Source organism: Lissotriton helveticus, chromosome 2_1 (genome assembly GCF_964261635.1).
Source record: "Lissotriton helveticus chromosome 2_1, aLisHel1.1, whole genome shotgun sequence".
Lineage (NCBI taxonomy): Eukaryota > Metazoa > Chordata > Amphibia > Caudata > Salamandridae > Lissotriton > Lissotriton helveticus.
In genome coordinates, this window is record NC_136059.1 from 1,308,357,883 (window position 1) to 1,308,376,032 (window position 18,150).

Here is an 18,150-nt window from a genome sequence, read left to right on the forward strand (position 1 = left end):
TAGCAGGTGAATTTAATTGTCATCCATGCCTTTTTCTAATATTGAATGGGGGGAATTGGTCAGCCTGCTCGATGACAGAGGGGTGGCACCTGAATCATACAAGGGATGGAGGAGCACTGAATAAGATCTTGGGCAGTCATGCACTTACACACACTATGGATTTGATTGATGTGGAGGGAAATAGCACGGTCACACCAACTTTTAAAGTCAGGGGAAAGGGTTCTATAATTGATTTTATCTTTGTTACAATCACGCTAAAACACCAGGTCACAAGGTTTAAGATATAGGTCAGCATTTTTAGTGACCATAACCCGCTATGCTTGTGTATTAAAGACCCAAACTCGGCTATCAAACCCCACCGAAGGGGGGCCGGAAGTCTGATTAAAGCCATCGACTAGGGTAGGAGACTAAGGTGGGTCAACGTTTACAGTGAAGAATTTTATAGAACCCTACTGACACAGGATGAATCTAATGTCTGGAAGTGTTTGGACCTTGAAGTTGAGGGGGCGGACCTGATCAGGGCATTCGAGGGGGCTGCCCAACAAATTGATGTTTTTCTCAGGGGCAGAAAGACCAATAAGGAACATAGCGCCCCGGGTGGTTTGATCATGACTGGACCCTCGCCTTGAGGGACCTGAAGTCAGCTCTGAAATGTGTACCCAAGGATAGGGTAAAGGTATCACGGTGTAGGGCAAGGTACAATAAGACTTTGAAATGTCGTAAGACCGTACTACAGAATCAGGCATGGGAAAACCGGAGAGAGGCGGCTGAATCGAAGGACTCAACTGCTTTCTGGAGAGTTATTAACGAACCATGCTTCCAGGATTCAAACAAACCCAAGCTGGCCTGTCATATTCTCCCAGAAAATTGGCTATAGCACTATCAGGGCCTTTATAACCACAGAAGTACCAACGATCTGATTTCAGTAGAACCAGAAAGCGTGATTCTATCTCAGATTACCTTTTCCCTAGGAGAAATAAAGGCTAGAATTGAGGGGCTAACCCGCAACAAAGCACCGGGCCCTGATGGAATTCCCCCAGACCTCTTCCTGAGTCAAAAAGAACTTTGGACGCCTATACACAGAAGGGTAATAAACCCTGCAGTGGAGACAACGATGCCAATATCCTGGTCGACGGCCACAATAGTCCCCATATTTAAAAAAGGGAACAGAAATAGCCCGCAATGTTATCGGCCCATCTCACTGATTGATGTTACCATGAAGGTTCTAGGTAGGGCCATTCTTAACTGATTGATTGATTGATTGGGCGGAGAAACATGACATCATTACGGACACCCAGTATGGATTTAGGCATAGGCGCTCCACCACAGATCAATCCCTTAATTTATATCTCATGGAAGCCAAGTACACTGTGGCCAGCGAGGGGATGGTGTACTTGGCTTTTGCGGCATTTGATCGAGTAAATCGGAAGAAATTGTGGGAATTATTGGGGGCCTTGGGAGTTGACCCAGGATTGGTAAATATATTAAGCGCCCTGCACCAGAACACCTCTGCCCAGGTCAGATACGATGAGGAGGGGAATGTCCCTGACCGGTTCCCATGTTCACGGGGAGTAAGGCAGGGGTTTATTTTGGCCACCTTCCTTTTTACTTTATATATAAATGGCTTAGCTCAGGCCCTGGCCTGCAGGGCTTTATAGATGGTTTTGTCCATTTAATGGATAGTCTAGATTTGTCACCGAACCTCACTAAGTCTTATGTTATGGACATAGGGAAAGGACCAACTAGTAAAACTAAGTACACAATAGGCACACATGGACTGGAAACGGTCAAGACATTCTTATATCTGGGGATCTTGTTTGATAGTCGTCTTAGCTTGAAAGCCCTTGAAGAGGAGAAATGTCACACACTAATTAACTCAACAGGGGCAGCTATGAACTTTGCAAAGAGGTTAGGAGGATAGTCCCCGGAGCAAGTTTTTAACCTGTTCAATTCTGTAAGTTGTGCCAAAGTCCTATATGGTAGTGAGGTTTGGGGCTTTATAGACCCACACAAGTTACAAATAGAAGAAAACAAATACTTGAGGCGGGTATTGAAAGTCCCACAGAGTACATCATCTTATGTGGTCCACGAGGAACTGGGCATAATCCATCTGTGTGACAGACTGCAATGGAAACCTCTTGCATGCTGGATTAAAATATGGACAAACCCAGAGGCTGCGCTAAGTCAGCAGATAATATTAGATTGTATGGCCCGGGCCCAGGGTCATAACATTCCTTGGTTTAAATATATCAAGGAAAACCTGATGGCCATGGGTCATGTTGAACATTTTAAGCACCCAACAAAATTGTTAGCCAAGGACAAGGGCCCCATTAAGTTAGAATTTTTGAATAGAGCCACATCAAACAGGGAAGACAGGGAGTTGACCAAGTTATCAGTGAGAACTCACCAACTAACAAAGTCGTGTTTAGGCCTGGAACCTTATCTGTGCCTTATTTATAATCCCGAGGACAGATTTTTTATGACCCGTTTCAGGCTAAATTTGTTACATCACATGCTGGCAGTTCCAGCAGGGTACACAACGCACCTTGAGAGTAAGGGTCCCTGCGGCTGCGACCAACGGTCTCCACAGGACACGCTCCACTTGGTCTTATTATGCCCTTTTTATGCTTACCCTAGGTGATTCTTTTTAAAAGGTATTTTAAGGAATGCCAAGTTTAAACAAGCTAAGGTGGCCCTACTGTTTCTAAAATTGTCTGCAGAACCTCTAACGCTTTTTTGCACAGTAAATTTTTTAAGACTGGCGATGAAACTTAGAACCAGTAGAGGGGAGGAATAATGGCCCGCGTGTTCATTATTTGCTACCCTGAGTTAAGAAGGGTATCCCTCAGGTATCTATGATTGATTTATCTGTGTCATGATCCTATTCTTGCTCATTGCACTATATCCTGTATGAATTATTTTTAAATTGGGAAATTCAGTGTTAGTTTAACAAGATGATCCCTGTGTTGAATTAATTATATTTCATGCACCGTAGGTAAACAGATTTTTAGCCTGGGTTTAAATTGTATGAGATACTATTTTAACACTGTACTTTTATGGTATTATTTTATGCCGAATAAAGTATATTTTGATTTGATGATTTGAGTGCACTGCATCCCCAAATTAGATGCAGTGCGCGCAACGAAATTTGTTTTATTTATTTAAATGTTTACTTACCTGTAAAACTCCGTAATCCATACATTACTACCCCCCACCCTGCCCCTCCCCCTCCCCACATCATCGCCCTGCAGGTACTCCCACTGCCGGCCGTGGCTGATAGATGAAATACCTGTGACTGGGGAGCACCTATGAGAGTGCATTTGAGCTAATGTACAGGCGTAAAGTAAGTATACATGCAAATGTATTGTTATCAGTGCACAGAGAGTGGTTTGCACTGGCCAATGTCACAATGCCTGGGGGTGCATTAATGAAGTTGGTAAGATATATTCGCTTGTGGACACATTCTAAACATGATATACACATGTTAAACATTTTGAACATCACATAGATCATATACATAATTTAAGCACCACATGGACACAGTTATATATAAGACAGGCTGAACTTGAGAAAAGAGAGTCTTATCTGACTGGATGGTCACTAGTCAGAAGACACTGCCATAGATGTATTGAGCAATTGATTCAGGAGATCATTCCTTGTTGCTGTTAGGTTTCGATGTAGGACTGGAGTTCTGTGGGTTCATCAAAGATCAATGGTTTCCTCATGAGGTTAATTTTAAATCTATCAGGGCTGATGTGCAAGCATGTGATGTTCAGTGCTGTGAGGGAGTTGTATAAAGCTAGGAAGCCTTTCCTGCGAAACACTGTCTTGAGATATTCCGATCTTGCTGTTGTTCTAGTTCAGCGTTCTTGATTTTCTCATGTGTGCCGAAATAGCCTCTGATTTTTTTAAACCTATGATGTCTGAAGATGAGAGGACGTGGGAGTTTTGACCCCTGGATTGATCTAGTTGGGACTATGTGTGCCTTTTCGATTTCGAATGGTCTCTCAAATTTGATTCCAAGGGTTTGTGGTATCCAGTGTTCGAGGAAGGACACACATAAAGAGGCTTGGTTCTCAGACCCTTCAGGCAGTCCAAATATTCTAAGGTTTCCTCTTCTGTTTCTGTTCCATTATGGTTCTGGGGAGGATGTTTACTTGCTGGGTGGTGGCCTGTGAAATCTTTTTCTCCTTGAGGTTCTCATCTTCTATAAAGATGATTCTGTATTCTGCTTCCCCTATATGTGTAGATAAGTTATTCTGCAGTCAATAGATCTCAATTTGTAAGAGGTCGGTATTCACTTTGGTGCTTTGCGATAATTGTTGTAGAGAACAGAGGTTGCATAGTATTAAGTCCATGTTGTCGTTAGCATCTAGGGATTGTTTTGTTATGACAGGAGATTCCATTGCGGTGAGTCTTGTTTGGCTCTTTTGAGGAGGCCTTCTTTTTTTTGCCATCCTTATGGGCCTTCGTGTCCCTGTCCTTGGAGTCTTTTTTTATCATCCATTGTAGATGTGGATGCTAGAAATGGTCTTGAACTATTTTTGGAGGGCTGTGGGGCATTTGTGTTGGCAAGATCTAACACTATTGCAGCAAGCTCTGTTGGTTAATATCTCTGTACTCAGGACTAAGCATTCACTTGTAGTGTTTTGGGGCTCAACATATGAGAGTTTAGGAACTCGACATGGTGGAGAAGCAGCTACAGCTGTTGCAGTGTGTACAGCGCTCCATGCTTACACAAATTCTTGCTATTTAGCATAAGGTTGCAGTTGAGTTAGACTGATAAATTAAACTGGCTGTACTTCTGAACCTGACATTGTCTTCTGGTGAGTTTATAAGACACAGTCTGTACCCTATTAGGGCAGGTTTCACAGTCCTGTCACAGTATTGGCAGTGTTCAACAGCGCATACAGTGCTTAACTGCTTGACAGGTGTTTTAAAGAATGTGTTGGCTGTGCCCCTTTTATGCTGTAGGAGACTGATAATGTGAATTGCTATATGAGAACGCTCTGGGGTCGGCTACTAGCTTTTACCTGACTCTTGCAGGTTTGAGTCAGATGTGCCTCGGGTCAGGTGACACTGCCTTGTTTGTAGGCCTTTGGAGCATGATAAGCCTTAAGTATTAGGCTGTAAACCTTGTATGTGTCCGGTGCTGCTGTCGGGGGTAGGTGCTCCTCTATGTATTTTGCTCCTCAGATTAGTCAGCGGGTGTAACACATCAACAGCAGAAATACACAATAGTAGCGTTACACGATGTGCCCATCCTCCGCTTCAGCGCTATATAGGGTGGAGTTGTATTGAAGTAGGAGCCTTAATACATCTCTGCGTGATTCAGTTGTTCGGTTGGACTTAAGTCAGACTTGTTTAGGTGCACGCAAGCATGCAGAGGTGCAGGTCAGGGTTTTAGTGCCTCTTTCTGCGATTCCTAATGGAGGCAAAAGGTGGCCATATTAGAATGCATAGACCTTAGACTGGAGCAGGTGTGCCTGTGACGTGTGAAGTTGTGGATTATTGGTCACAGCCCTCCAGTCAGCCTCACATCAGCGGGGCATGCATCACATCGTATCAGTCCCACATCAGCGGTGTACACTTTGGAGACACCAAAGGTGCTAGACATGCCGGAAATGTTGACTTGCTGCAGGTAGAGAGGCTCAGGCAGATGTTAGTTCTGCATATCATCCGCAACTGCATACCGCACACCATGTGCCTCCTAGACATTTTTAAGCTAGAACGGTCTTGTTTTGCTCATTGGAGGTGGGCATGTCCAGGTGAACCATATTGCAGCACCATCTTGTCATTGTTATTGTCTATCATAGTCTATTGTTCAGAGGAGGACTGCTCTTAAGTGTTGCAATATGGCTGAAGGGGGTGAGCGCTCAGCCTTCTTAGTAGTTGAGCGTGTTATCCTTCATTCTCAGGATCAGAACACATCTGGATTGCGGTGGATGAGCTGATCCTTGTGGCATCAATGGTTCCATTTTCTCTCCTCACAAGACCTGCTGGAAAATTTGTGATTGGGTACAAGTTGCAATAAAATGGAGGGTTTAGAAGATTCGAGGGCTGTTCGTTCTTAGGGTGCTCATATGGAGCACTTTTTTGCCTCTTTACGGATGGATGGTGACAGATTGGGGGAGATACATGTGATCGGTCCCCACTGGCTGCCGGAATTCTCACTTTCAGGTGGCCATTTTGCCCAGGCTCCAAGCCACTCTCCGATCGATTTCTTTGTTTAAGGGTGCTTGTTTAAGGGTGCTTGCAAAGGTTAGGCAGATTTATGAGGGTTTCCTTCTGCTCGTGTAGGCACGGAAAGTCTGCATCCTGCTATGCTTTTAAGGATATTATATTCTGGGGCAAGAGATCGTGGGGGAAAGTATTTGTAAAGTTGTGGGTCTTTGAAGTAACATGCTATAAGCAGTTGGTGGCATTTTATTCATGTTAATATGAGTTTGTTTTTCCATCCTCCTTCCGTGGAAGTCAAGGGGTCGTGTCATATTTCATACTTTCAAGAAGTCTTAGATGTTTTGCCAAAACACACAGACACACACCCCCAGCTCCCGCCCAGCTCACAGTGACCTCAAGCCCCATGCAGGGCCAGATTGCCAAAGCGGACCAATGGCCATGGGTCGATCGACCAGTGTCTAAGAGTCAGCTGTGGGACGTTTTCTTTGAGGGGCTCAGGCAACTGCCCCAGTGTTTTATTGTCCACCTTCCCCCACCCTGCCTACCTGTCCAGGTCACTGTCTAATGGAGTTGGTATGGGCAGGCGGGCTGGAGACACATAGATGCTTAGAGATGAGGCAGGGATGTGTGGACCTGCAGCAGCGTTGTTGGTAGGCCACCTTGGTTGCTTTAAGGCTGCACTCGGCCCCAGATCTGTGCCCTTCCTCAAACTTCCTCTACCAGCTGCCACACTGAGGCCATGGTGAATGGGAAAGGAAGGAGTGTAAAGAGGCCAAGTGATGTTGTGGTCATTATTCCATTTCAACTCAGCTCCCTGGACCTGCTCTACCCAATTGGGGCTTCATATTGGTGGATGTGGGAAGAGGGCAGTGTGCAGAGGGATGTATGACATCACAACGCATGCTTTTACCATGCATGCCTTTACAACGCGGTTTTCACAACGCATACCATTACAACGCATAGCGCTTTGGGGTGCTGGATAGTGAATAGTTTAATTTACTATTCCAACTCCAGTCCCCGTGGATAGTAGGGAAGGTGTTGGATAGTAAATTAAACCTATTCCCTATCCTAGAGCGCCCCCCAGCGCAATGCGTTTTAATGGTTTGCGTTGTAAAAGTTGCCTCGTAATGGCACTGCGTAGTAAAAGTTGCGTTGTAAAGGTTGTCTCCCATGCAGAGACCTCGCTAAGTGGCCAGATCTTGCTATGGTCGTTGGGCCGGTCTCACCTCAGCCCCCATGGGGTTAGCCCAGCCAGCCCAGAAGTGAAGCAATGTCTTTCACGTTTCACCTGATCCCTCCTCTACCATATCTTCACGTTTAGGTCGTAGTGGGCCAGGGTGGGGGGAGTGCACAAAGGCTAAGAGGAATCGCTGGAAGGCCAGGTCAGGTGTTGTGGCATTTTCAATTCGACCTCGCAGGACCAAATTTCATTAAATAACTTACCTAGTACAGGCCCAGTTTTTTAAAGGGCGACGCATATGCTTGCTGGAGAGATATGTGTTTTGTCTAGTCAATTTTAACTCATCAAATGTTAGCACAGATGGTTAGTGTGTCTGCTGCTAAGTACAACGTACAGCTTACAGATCACAGATTTGTGTTTTATGTAGATAGGTCAGTAGGTTACTGCTTAGAGGTCCTTTTGTTGAATTTAGCGTTAAGTTCTAATCAGGGCCATTGAAATTGTGCGGCAGGGAGAACCAAATTATGCGGTGAGTTTGACAACATTTTGTGACAAGATGAGATAAATTATGCGGCTTAATGTGGCAACTTTTATGAAAGTATTTGTAGGAGGATGGATATCTGATTTTGGTTACCCCCAACTTTTTGCCTAGTGTTAAGCGGTGTTCGACTTAGTTGGCCTGGGATCCTGCTAATCAGGGCCCCAGGCTAACTGCTCTCACTGTAAAGTGGACTCTATGTACTTTAGGTACTTCTCTAATTGGATATTGGATCACCTTGTGAGCCCCTGTATAGTGTACCATAGGTACCCAGGGCATAGGTGCACCCATGGCCTACCAGGGGCTGCAGCATGAATTATGCCACCCCTGGCTGGCCATCCAGATTGACACAACTGGCTGATCACTCAGCTGGGGCAAGGTCGTGTAATCACCCCTTGCTTAGGTATAGTATTCCTATACCTACCATTATTTATAGACACATGTATACCTTTAAGTCACTCCTATGCCAGGCCTTAACAATCCTGAAGGCAGAGTGCTTGGTTTTATGTGAGATGAGGCTCTAGCATGAGCTGAGCCTGTCTGCAGCTTTCGGAACCATGTCCTTATAGCTGTTCTAGGATATAGCCATACCATGTACTCTTAAGTGCATTATAATCCTCGCGGTTAATTGCTAACTCTGGTTTGGCTTTATCAAAACATGTTGTGTAAGGTGTCATACGCTTTGAAATACTACCCCCTCGCCAGTTCTGGCGACGGGGGTAGCATTCCACCCTTCTAGAGGGAGAAGACATGTTGTTCCTGTTAATCCCGGTTAAAGTTAACCAGGCCTCATCATCACAAAATGGATGCTGCTGCCACAGACACAAGTCTGTGAGTTGTGAGTCGCAATTAAGGAATTTTAAGTAATCGCTATTTTTTGAGGGAGTTCTTCTTGCATAGCATTTTGCTATACCTTATTAGCGATTCCTTATTTTTCGCTAATAAGGAATCGCAAAATGGATGCTTGATGCATCTGGGGGTAAGTGTTTAGTAACTTTTAAAGTGACTGAGCTCAAAACAAAATGTTACGCAGGAGATGAAAGATTAAGATTCAAATGCGGCAAATTCATAATTATGCCGACAACGCCACCGACTCCAAATCACATAATTCCAGTGACACTTGTTATGAACCTTCCAATGCAGCACAGTGAGCAATGAACCAGCATCAAAGAGCTGCATGCAAACTGCAAAGCAGGGGTTTAGAACCATATCGCTTTTTTTATCAACTTTTCTTTATCCTGATATTACTAAAAAGTGTACTTTATGTAGTGTTACATTCTCATTACTGCAGACCACCCAACCATTGCATCGGTTTTTAATTCTTTGCTGTGTTTCTCCAGACCAAACACTCCTAACATGTGATGCCCACTAATGTAGATATGTGACTGCTATAACCTCGCAATCCTCATTGCCTTCCATTACATTTCATACATATTAATTTACAAACGTGTATGCCTCATTGTCTGTGTACATTAGGTGAGTGTGATGTAAATTGCAGTGACACCCTACACTGGGACACGTAGCGCCGTAAAAGAAATAACATTTAAAAAAGTACATTATTCTGGTCCCTTCCATACAGGGGTTGCAAAAAGTCACAAAACATCTCCAAATCATAGTTTGTCTTAAGCATTTGTATTGTGATAGTAAGCTGAGTACCTTTATTTCCCTCCAATGCACTGGCGTCTAGGTGTTAGACCTCAGACAGCTCCTAGCTATGACGAGACATCGACAAAAGGAGAGCTAATGGCTCTTTCAGTGAGGCCTTTGTGATGAGACCTGCTGGAAATGAAAATAAAAAAAGTCCCTCAACCCTTAAAGGTTACTGCTCTGAACTGAATGTAGGTGACCTGGGAGCACTATCGAATGTTTTCTGGGGTCTGCAAATTACACCAGACCAAACTGAGGGGCATATTTACAATAACTGCCGCATCCCTGCAAATCAGCAGGGATGCGCCAAATATTGTGCGCAACAGCTCCGCCATCATGGATGAGCCGCATTTACAATGTGGTGCACCATGGGGCAAAAACCGTACAGATGCGTGACGCATCCGTGCCGTAAAAGTGGCGCATTGCTGGAGTTGCGTCGCAAGCGCGACACAGCTCCAGCAATGCTCTAGGGGCCCTATCTAGTTAATGCTGCGTCAATCCTTATGCCTGCTTCAGGCAGGCGCAGGGTTTTGACGCAGCATGGGCCTAAAAGTGACTGAGTGAAATCTTGTAGATTTCACTCAGCCACTTTTAGGAGGCATTCCTGCGCCGGAACACCCCCCCTGCGCAGGAACGCCTACATGTGGCGCAGGGCTTTACAACGTGACGCCTCTCCCAGATGCGCCACATTGTAAGTACCCCGCACCATGGCGCAGGATTTGCGCCGCCACTGCGTCACAAAAGTGACGCAACGGCGGCGTAAATGAGGCGCAAGGGACTTGTAAATCTGCCCCTCAGTATATTTCACTGGGGCCAGGCCAGCTCAATACCTGCTGCTGGATCTGCGATCCAACTGGATCCCCTTTTTCCCTGCAGTGTACCCAACTCAATGCTACTCATTTTATCAACCTCTGTGCTATGAAACGCCGAGTGAATCAGTCGGGATTTGAGTCAAACACATCCCTGCTGTGGATGCATTAGCCCGCTGCCCCACCAATCCCTGCTTCTCATCACGAGACTCTGCTGAAGCTGTGATGCTGCCATTGAAGAAGAAAGAGGCTTCTCTGTGCTTTATAGTGTGATTGGTAGCCAACCCAGGTCAAACCAGACGAGAGCATAAGCCAGTCTGCTGCTTCCCATCACCTACAGGCAGACTTACCTGGCCCACCCATAGTCTTTGTGACCTGCTGGAGTCTATGCCTATCTACTACCCAGTGCCTTGACACCTTGCCTTCATGCTGCTTTTCACACACTGCCAGCTCATACTTTGTTGCTGAGGTTGCACCTACTACGCCTTTCATCCTTGAAACCCATACCTAGCACGACCTGCCCTGCCCAGCACCTTGAGTTGCCATTTTCACATGCGAGGAAGGGCTGGAGACAAGTAAGACAACTATCTCTCTTTTCTTAGGTGTGGCAAGTGCTCAACAGGCAGTAAAGCAGTGTGCAGTGCATCCTCATTTTGCTATTTTGTAGAGTGGACAGAAATTCTCTCAGGTCTGAAGCGGTGGCTTCAGGTACTCTTTCTTCACACGGCCTGCCCCTACCTATCACCCCATGTACTATCTTCCAGTTTCGCCTGTCTCTAAGCCAGCCCCACCAGCTTCTTCTGTTGTTGTTTTCCCTGGATGGTGACGTGACCATTTCCAACAGCAAATTCCCCTCTTCCTGCTCCAGTGGACTTGGAAAAAACCTAATACTGTTTGCAAGATTGGGCTGCTCTGGCTTGTGCCTGGATATAAAATCAGTATCTTACCTTGAGAAGGCAGGAAATATGTTCCAGTTTTAGTGTGCTCTATGCAAATGGTCAATAATATTGTTTTATGTGTAGCAATTGCAAGCGTTTGCATTTCTGTGCTGATGTTAATTTATTTGTGAAGTGAAACAATCGTTCTTAACATGAAACATTTTTTGTTTGCAATCCACATGCTTTTTTTCTGGGGGAAATAACGGTTTATTCCATATTTAAAAATGCATGTGCCCCAACCAACAGTATAGAAATCCTATATTTTAATGGCTGATATTTAAACTCTCACTTACAAACATTGGACATGTAGTATACACAGATGTCTAAACATTCTCACCTCTCAATTTCGACTCACCATTTGGCAACATTAGGGTTGGTAAAATATGCAGTAGTGGCTAGTAGTTTTTGAATATGGAGGGGGTAATACTTGCTCTGAATTCTAGCAAGCGAGCAAAGCGAGGACGCCCTAGGTTCTGTGGGATTTCTCCCCCTAAAACATTTTTGAAAAAGTAGGTCCAATAGTGAATTTTAAAGAACAAATTTCACATCAACGTGTTCAAAAATCACTGGCTCTGAAACGGTACTTAATAAATACTGAAGTACTTCAGGTGTGCCAAGTTAATTAAGCGGACTTGAATTCAAAATGTGCAGAGGGTATGGGTACGTATGGGTAAGTATGTCAATAATTACCTACATGTGCCAGGGTCAGGATTTTGCTGTAGATGTGTCCCATATGACATGGATACCCTCTTAATACCAAGAATTAAATACAGTATGTCAGTGCCAGAATGTAGCCTTTTACTGCATGCATATATATGCGATGGGTGACCCATAGATCAAAATGACCACTAGTATGTTAAGGTCAGAAATTTGTTACGGTTGCTTGCATCCCCCTCCCCCCCAATATACTATGATTGGTTTTCCTAATGCCAAGAATTATCTCGAGTATGGTGGCACCAGCATTTTACCACTGGTGTCCAATATGCCACAAATTACCTCTGGTGTGCCAGCACCAGCATTTTGCATAGGGTTCCCCACCCCATGTTCCACAAATTGCCATAAGTTCCATTAATGCCCAGTATGTCAGCATCAACATTTTGCCACAGGTATACCTTACGGCAAGAATTAAATCTTATTTTTAGGTATGGGCAGGACTTGCAGAGTTTTACTTCACGAAATTCCGTGGAGTTACATAAAAAGTTGTGAGATTCCGCAGAGTTCCGTCTACCCCTAGTATATTGTATTTTGTTGCAGGTGGTGGGGGACATTCATGTCACAAGCAGAGGAGCTGGGACTAGCTGAGTGGCAAACAGTTCCCAGAACTGTAATAGACCAATTGTCAGAAAAGGCAAGAATAAATAGAGACCACTTGTTCATTGTTCTTACACATTGAGTCGTGCTAGTAATATACAGGCTCCTTTCAGCCACCCTAGCGGTGGCAGGTGGGGGAATTGAGTCATGTGAGATTAACAGATTTTATCCAGAGCATCACACAATGTTCTGTTTATGGGTGCCAGGCTGCCAGCGTACCTGCTGGGCTAGCATTCAATAGTTTCCAGATAACTACAACCTCAAGGATGTTTTTCAGACAGGGAAGTCACAGTCATATCTGATGTGCTGCACACATTTCCTACCTCTTCCCCCCACATCCCAAGTAAGCACCTTTTCCCATAAATGCGCTTCCCTGTAATATAGCTTCTCATACGCCATTAGAGAACTGTATATAATCTGGTGATGTATGTCAGCTCAGCTATAGCTGCAGACGGGTATGGCATATGACACAGGATACACTCAGCCTTTCATCCTTTTGCGGTTAATGTACTGAACGCCTTTGCACTGGATAATAACATATAGGGCCTAATTCACAAAGGTAAATATAAACCTTCGTTTACATTTACTACTTTTCACTAATCACAAAGTTAAACTTAAACAAAAGTCTAACTTTACTACGCTTTGGTATTCACAAATGTAAACTTAGACCAAAATTCTAACTTTACTACTTTTTCAATCAATCAATCAATCACTTTTTGGTATTCACAAAGGTAAGTTACTACCAGCAAAGTTAGACTTTTGGTCTAAGTGTACCTTTGTGAATACTGAAAAGTAAACTAAAGTAAAATACATTTTAAATATGTGAATAGTTAGTTAAATCTCAGTGCAAAACTGCCAACTTAAAGGAGTAATAAAATACAATATAAAACCCACAGTTAAAAGGTAGATATAAAACACATTTGCACAGCAGTTACAATTACATACCACTAAATGTTGCGGTAGAACAAGCAGCTAAAGGTGGTCAGTCAGTCAAGCTGAATCTTGCAATGTGCTCTTATAAATTAGTGGTCTGATATACCAGAGTTCCAACTCTTCTTTGTCTGGTAAACCTTGGAAAGTGCAAAGTGCAATGTGTCCATCAAAGGAAGGGAGATTTCCTATCAATGTGTCCATAGGGTAGTTGTGTTTTATGAACCTTATCAAGGATAGTAAAGTGAGGTGCTTATGAGCCGAGTTCGAGTATTGTGGGTTGAAGGCTGCTTGCATCCATAACGGCTGCCGATGCAGTGTGTACTGTGTGTAGGCTGGCTCTTGGCATTTTCTTTTCTACCAGAGCAAGAAACTTTACCAGCCTCCCGTTAAGCAGCGGGACCTCTGGATTAAAGCAGGCAGAACTGCCTGTCTCCATGTGCAGATCCCTCTTATGTTGAATTGAGTATTAAGCAGTTGAGTCCTTTCTTCCTTCAGACTGTTACAGATGCAGAGCAAGTGTGGCCGGTCCTCCGTGCCTTTACCACACAAGCAGCAGCAAGTTCAGGGTTGCTCCCTCTGCCAAGGTAGAAGATGCAGAGCAGACGGGTGTATACCTAGATGGTGTTTCAAGAATTTGTCCATTGTCTTCTTAGAGTAACCTCAGCTAAAATATTTTTGAGAGGCAAGTGCCTGATAGCTGTTGATCGTCATACAGGTGTGGCTTTGGCCTGAGGTCACTGTATTATGGAGTTGGTATGTGAAGTGGGCTAGAGACTCATAGTGCTATGTATAGAGATGGGGAAGGATATGGGAACTTGTAGCAGTGTTGTTGGGAGTCCACCTTGGCCACGTAAGGCTGCATCTGACCCAAAAGCAGAGTCCTTCTGTGGCATGGAACCTCGTGCTACGTGAGGTCAGCCTCTAGAACCTATGAGAGAACACTGGGGGTTTGAAGAACCTAGGCTCGGTGACAATTGGAAATGTACTTGTTGTTGGATAAGGTGTCAAGGAATAAACACATCTTTCTTACCTCAATAACTTGGTGTCCTGTTGTACTTCAACTTTACAGAGGTACAAGGGAACCCAGTAGGTAATTAAGGACCTTGGGTAGCAACTTGAGTAACAACAGTGGTCCTTAAGAAGACTTATAGGAACATTTGGATGAAATATAGCCTGCAATGAGTCCTATATTCATTAGTGTCCAGCCGGACAGAAATGTAATCAATTGAGTGTATACAAAAGTATTCAAAAACAACAAACAATACAGTGGGATACAACCCTGCATCCGGTACACAAGAAAATAACAAACAATAACAGATAAACATAAAGTTTTTCAGGCAACAAGAGGAAGGAAGCTTCTGGTCAATGATAATACATAAACAAGCTATCTCAGATAGTTAGCACACTGATTGAACACATTGGTTGACTGTGTGAAACTATACAAGTGGTCGACGGCGTTTCGATCCCTTTGAATGTGTAATGGGATCATCATCAGGAATGTTGTAATCACATGCCTGAATTTAATTTCTGCCTTAGCAGTGACGGAGCGTATGAATAACGAGATCAAACAAAACCGGATCATGAACTGGATATGGGTGTCTGATTCCACGGAATTACAAAAAGCGGGGTCGCAGGATCAATGATCCGATGGGTAAGAAACTGAAGTCAATGTGTTAAAGTAACAGTTAAAGTTTATTTTGCTGGGTGGAGGCAGCAGCGATGGGAAGCTAGCAAAAGTGTTCTAAAGGGAGGAGATAAATGAGTATTTTCTGTGAGTTGTTGTTTACAACAGCACCACAGCTCTAGTAAATGGTGATCATCCTGCTCGCGCCATTGTGCAAGCGGTTCTCGGCCACTGCTGCCGGTTGAAAGGCATCGCCCTTCTAAGAAGCTCATCATCGGATCATAGATCCTGCAACCCCGCTTTTTTGAATTCCCTGGAATCAGACGCCCATATCCAGGAGGCTCTACCGGAGCCTAGGTCACGATCCTGTTTTGGTTGATCTCGTTATTCATACACTCCGTCACTGCTAAGGCAGAAATTAAATTCAGGCATGTGATTACAACAGTCCTGATGATAATCCCATTACACGTTCAAAGGGATTGAAACGCTGTCGACCACTTGAATAGTTTCACACAGTCAACCAATCTGTTCTATCAGTGTGCTAACTATCTGGGATAGCTTGTTTATGTATTATCATTGACCAGAAGCTTCATTCCTCTTGTTGCCCGAAATACTTTATGTTTATCTGTTTTTGTTTGTTATTTTCTTGTGTACCGGATGCAGGATTGTATCCCACTGTATTGTTTTTGAATACTTTATATACACTCAATTGATTAAATTTCTGTCCGACTAGACACTAATTAATATAGGACTCCTTGCAGGCTATATTTTATCCAAATGTTACTATAAGTCTTCTTAAGGACCACTGCTGTTGTACTTCAACATCACAATTCTGGCGACGATTTATGGGATACAGCATAGTACACCTCAACAAGACAAGTGGTCGTATTCCGGTGGTAACGCACAGAAGGTTTCGGTGTCCAGTTTCGTGGCGGGCCATCGGAGTTGTGCTCCTTCAGCAATGCTTCGTGGGAATCTTTTTATCTTCAAGAAGGCTTAATATGAGGAGTTGTGTCGGAGGGGAACAATGTGTCAAATCTTCGAGCCCCGTCGAGTTAAAGTGTGTGGGGCTTTTGAAACTGTGGGCAGACTGTTGTTGAGTGAGTCTTTCCATAGGTTTCAGGTACGTGTCACCTTCGCCCTCTAGCACCTTTTCCCTGCACAGCGTTGTTGAGAAGTTAAAGGAGCGCAGAGGAACATCCATTAGCACACAGGTTTGGATTTCCCGTCTTTACTGCGCATGCTAGCAGCGTTGTAAGGTGTATCAGGGAGCACGGAGGAACGTCCATTCGCCCTCTGGCTAGGTTTTCCCTTCATCGGTGCGCATGCTAGCAGCATTGTAAAGAGGATCAGGGAGCGCAAAGTAACGTCCATTCGCCCTCTGGCTCGGTTTTCTCTTCATCAGTGCGCATGCGCAGAGCCTCAGGGCAGGAATCTGTCTTTGCGTGATGACAACTTTGTTATTTTTTCTTTTCAAATTGGTGTATTAACTGCTGAACTACCCACATGATTTTATCTTGAAAGGGCTTCAATGACGTTCCTGTGGGAGTGTTAAAATCACAGAGGAACTTCATTTTTCCCCTCCAGATTCTAAATGCCATTATTTTATGAGAAAAGTTCAGAAGTTCAACTGCGAATATTAACAAAAAAGTCAAGTGGAAATAAGTTAATTATTTAATTGAAGGTGCTCTCCTGTACCTTTTTGTGCTCATATGTTAATGTGAAAGAGTTCGGCTTTTAGAAATAATTATTTGAGGTGACTTTATTGTGGCCATTATTTCTTCTTTGGTGCAGGATTACAAGATTTTTGCTAGCACTTATATCAGAATATAAAAAAAAATAGCAGACTAAGAAAACTGTATGATTACTTTGTAAGAAGGAGACTGGCATCAAGAGATACCACTAATTGTCATAATGCAAAATGTTACTGCACCACCATTCTTTTGATCTTCTCCTGGTGAGCCTGTAATTAAGTGGGCCACATGGAAGAAAGTGTTTTTAAATTACACACATGAGATTGCCATTGCTAGACTAGATCGTCATTATCTCCCTAAGGTTAGTATCATATTAGAAAGACATCATTTTGGTTTACGTTCTCAGTGCCAAAATGAGTCAGTTGAGGAATTTGTCACTAGTTTAAGGAAGCAGGCTTCAAATTGCAAATTTGGAGCAACAATTGAGGAGAGAATTAGAGATCAATTTCTATTACGTTGTAACAGTGATAACATTTACGAGGAGTTGTGGATGAAAGATGAACCACCTTTAGAGGAAGTTCTTATTGTTGCAAAGCGTGTGGGGCATATGATGAAGTGCATAGGGGAAATTAAAAATTATATGACTTCTAAGGTCATGGAAAAGGAAGAGACTAATGATGTATGTGAAGTAATAACTCAAAAGTATAGTGATAAGAAAGTTGAAAGTGATGTGAAAACCCAAAAGAAATCAGTTTCTGTTTTTAATGGTACTTGTTTCAGGTGTGGGATGGCAGGTCACGTGGCCAATGATTAATTGTATCCTACTTGGTCTCAAACCTGCAATTTCTGTGGCATCGAAGATCATTTTAGCAAATGTTGTCGTAACAAGAATAGAAGAGGATTTAAAACCAAGACTCAGGAAATTTGTCAGGAAATTCTTTTACAAGTGGGAGATGGATTGTGTCCCTCAGAGGTAGTTGGCATAAATGGTAAACATATTTCTATGAAGTTTGACTCCTGCTCTCACATTACCATTATCTCAAATGGAACTTTGCAGGAATTGTTTGTGGGTGGAAAGGAGTTGTTACCGGTGGATATACAGCCTGGAGATTATGGAGGTACTCAGGTAGAGATGCTGGGGTATTTTGAAGCTGACATAAGTTTAGGTGATAAGATGACATCAGGGAAGATTTGTGTATCTTCTCAAGGTGATAACCTTTTGGGGTGGGTTCATCAGAGTGAACTAGGAGTAAGTTTACATCTCAACAAAGTTCCCCCAGGTCCAAATTCATGAAG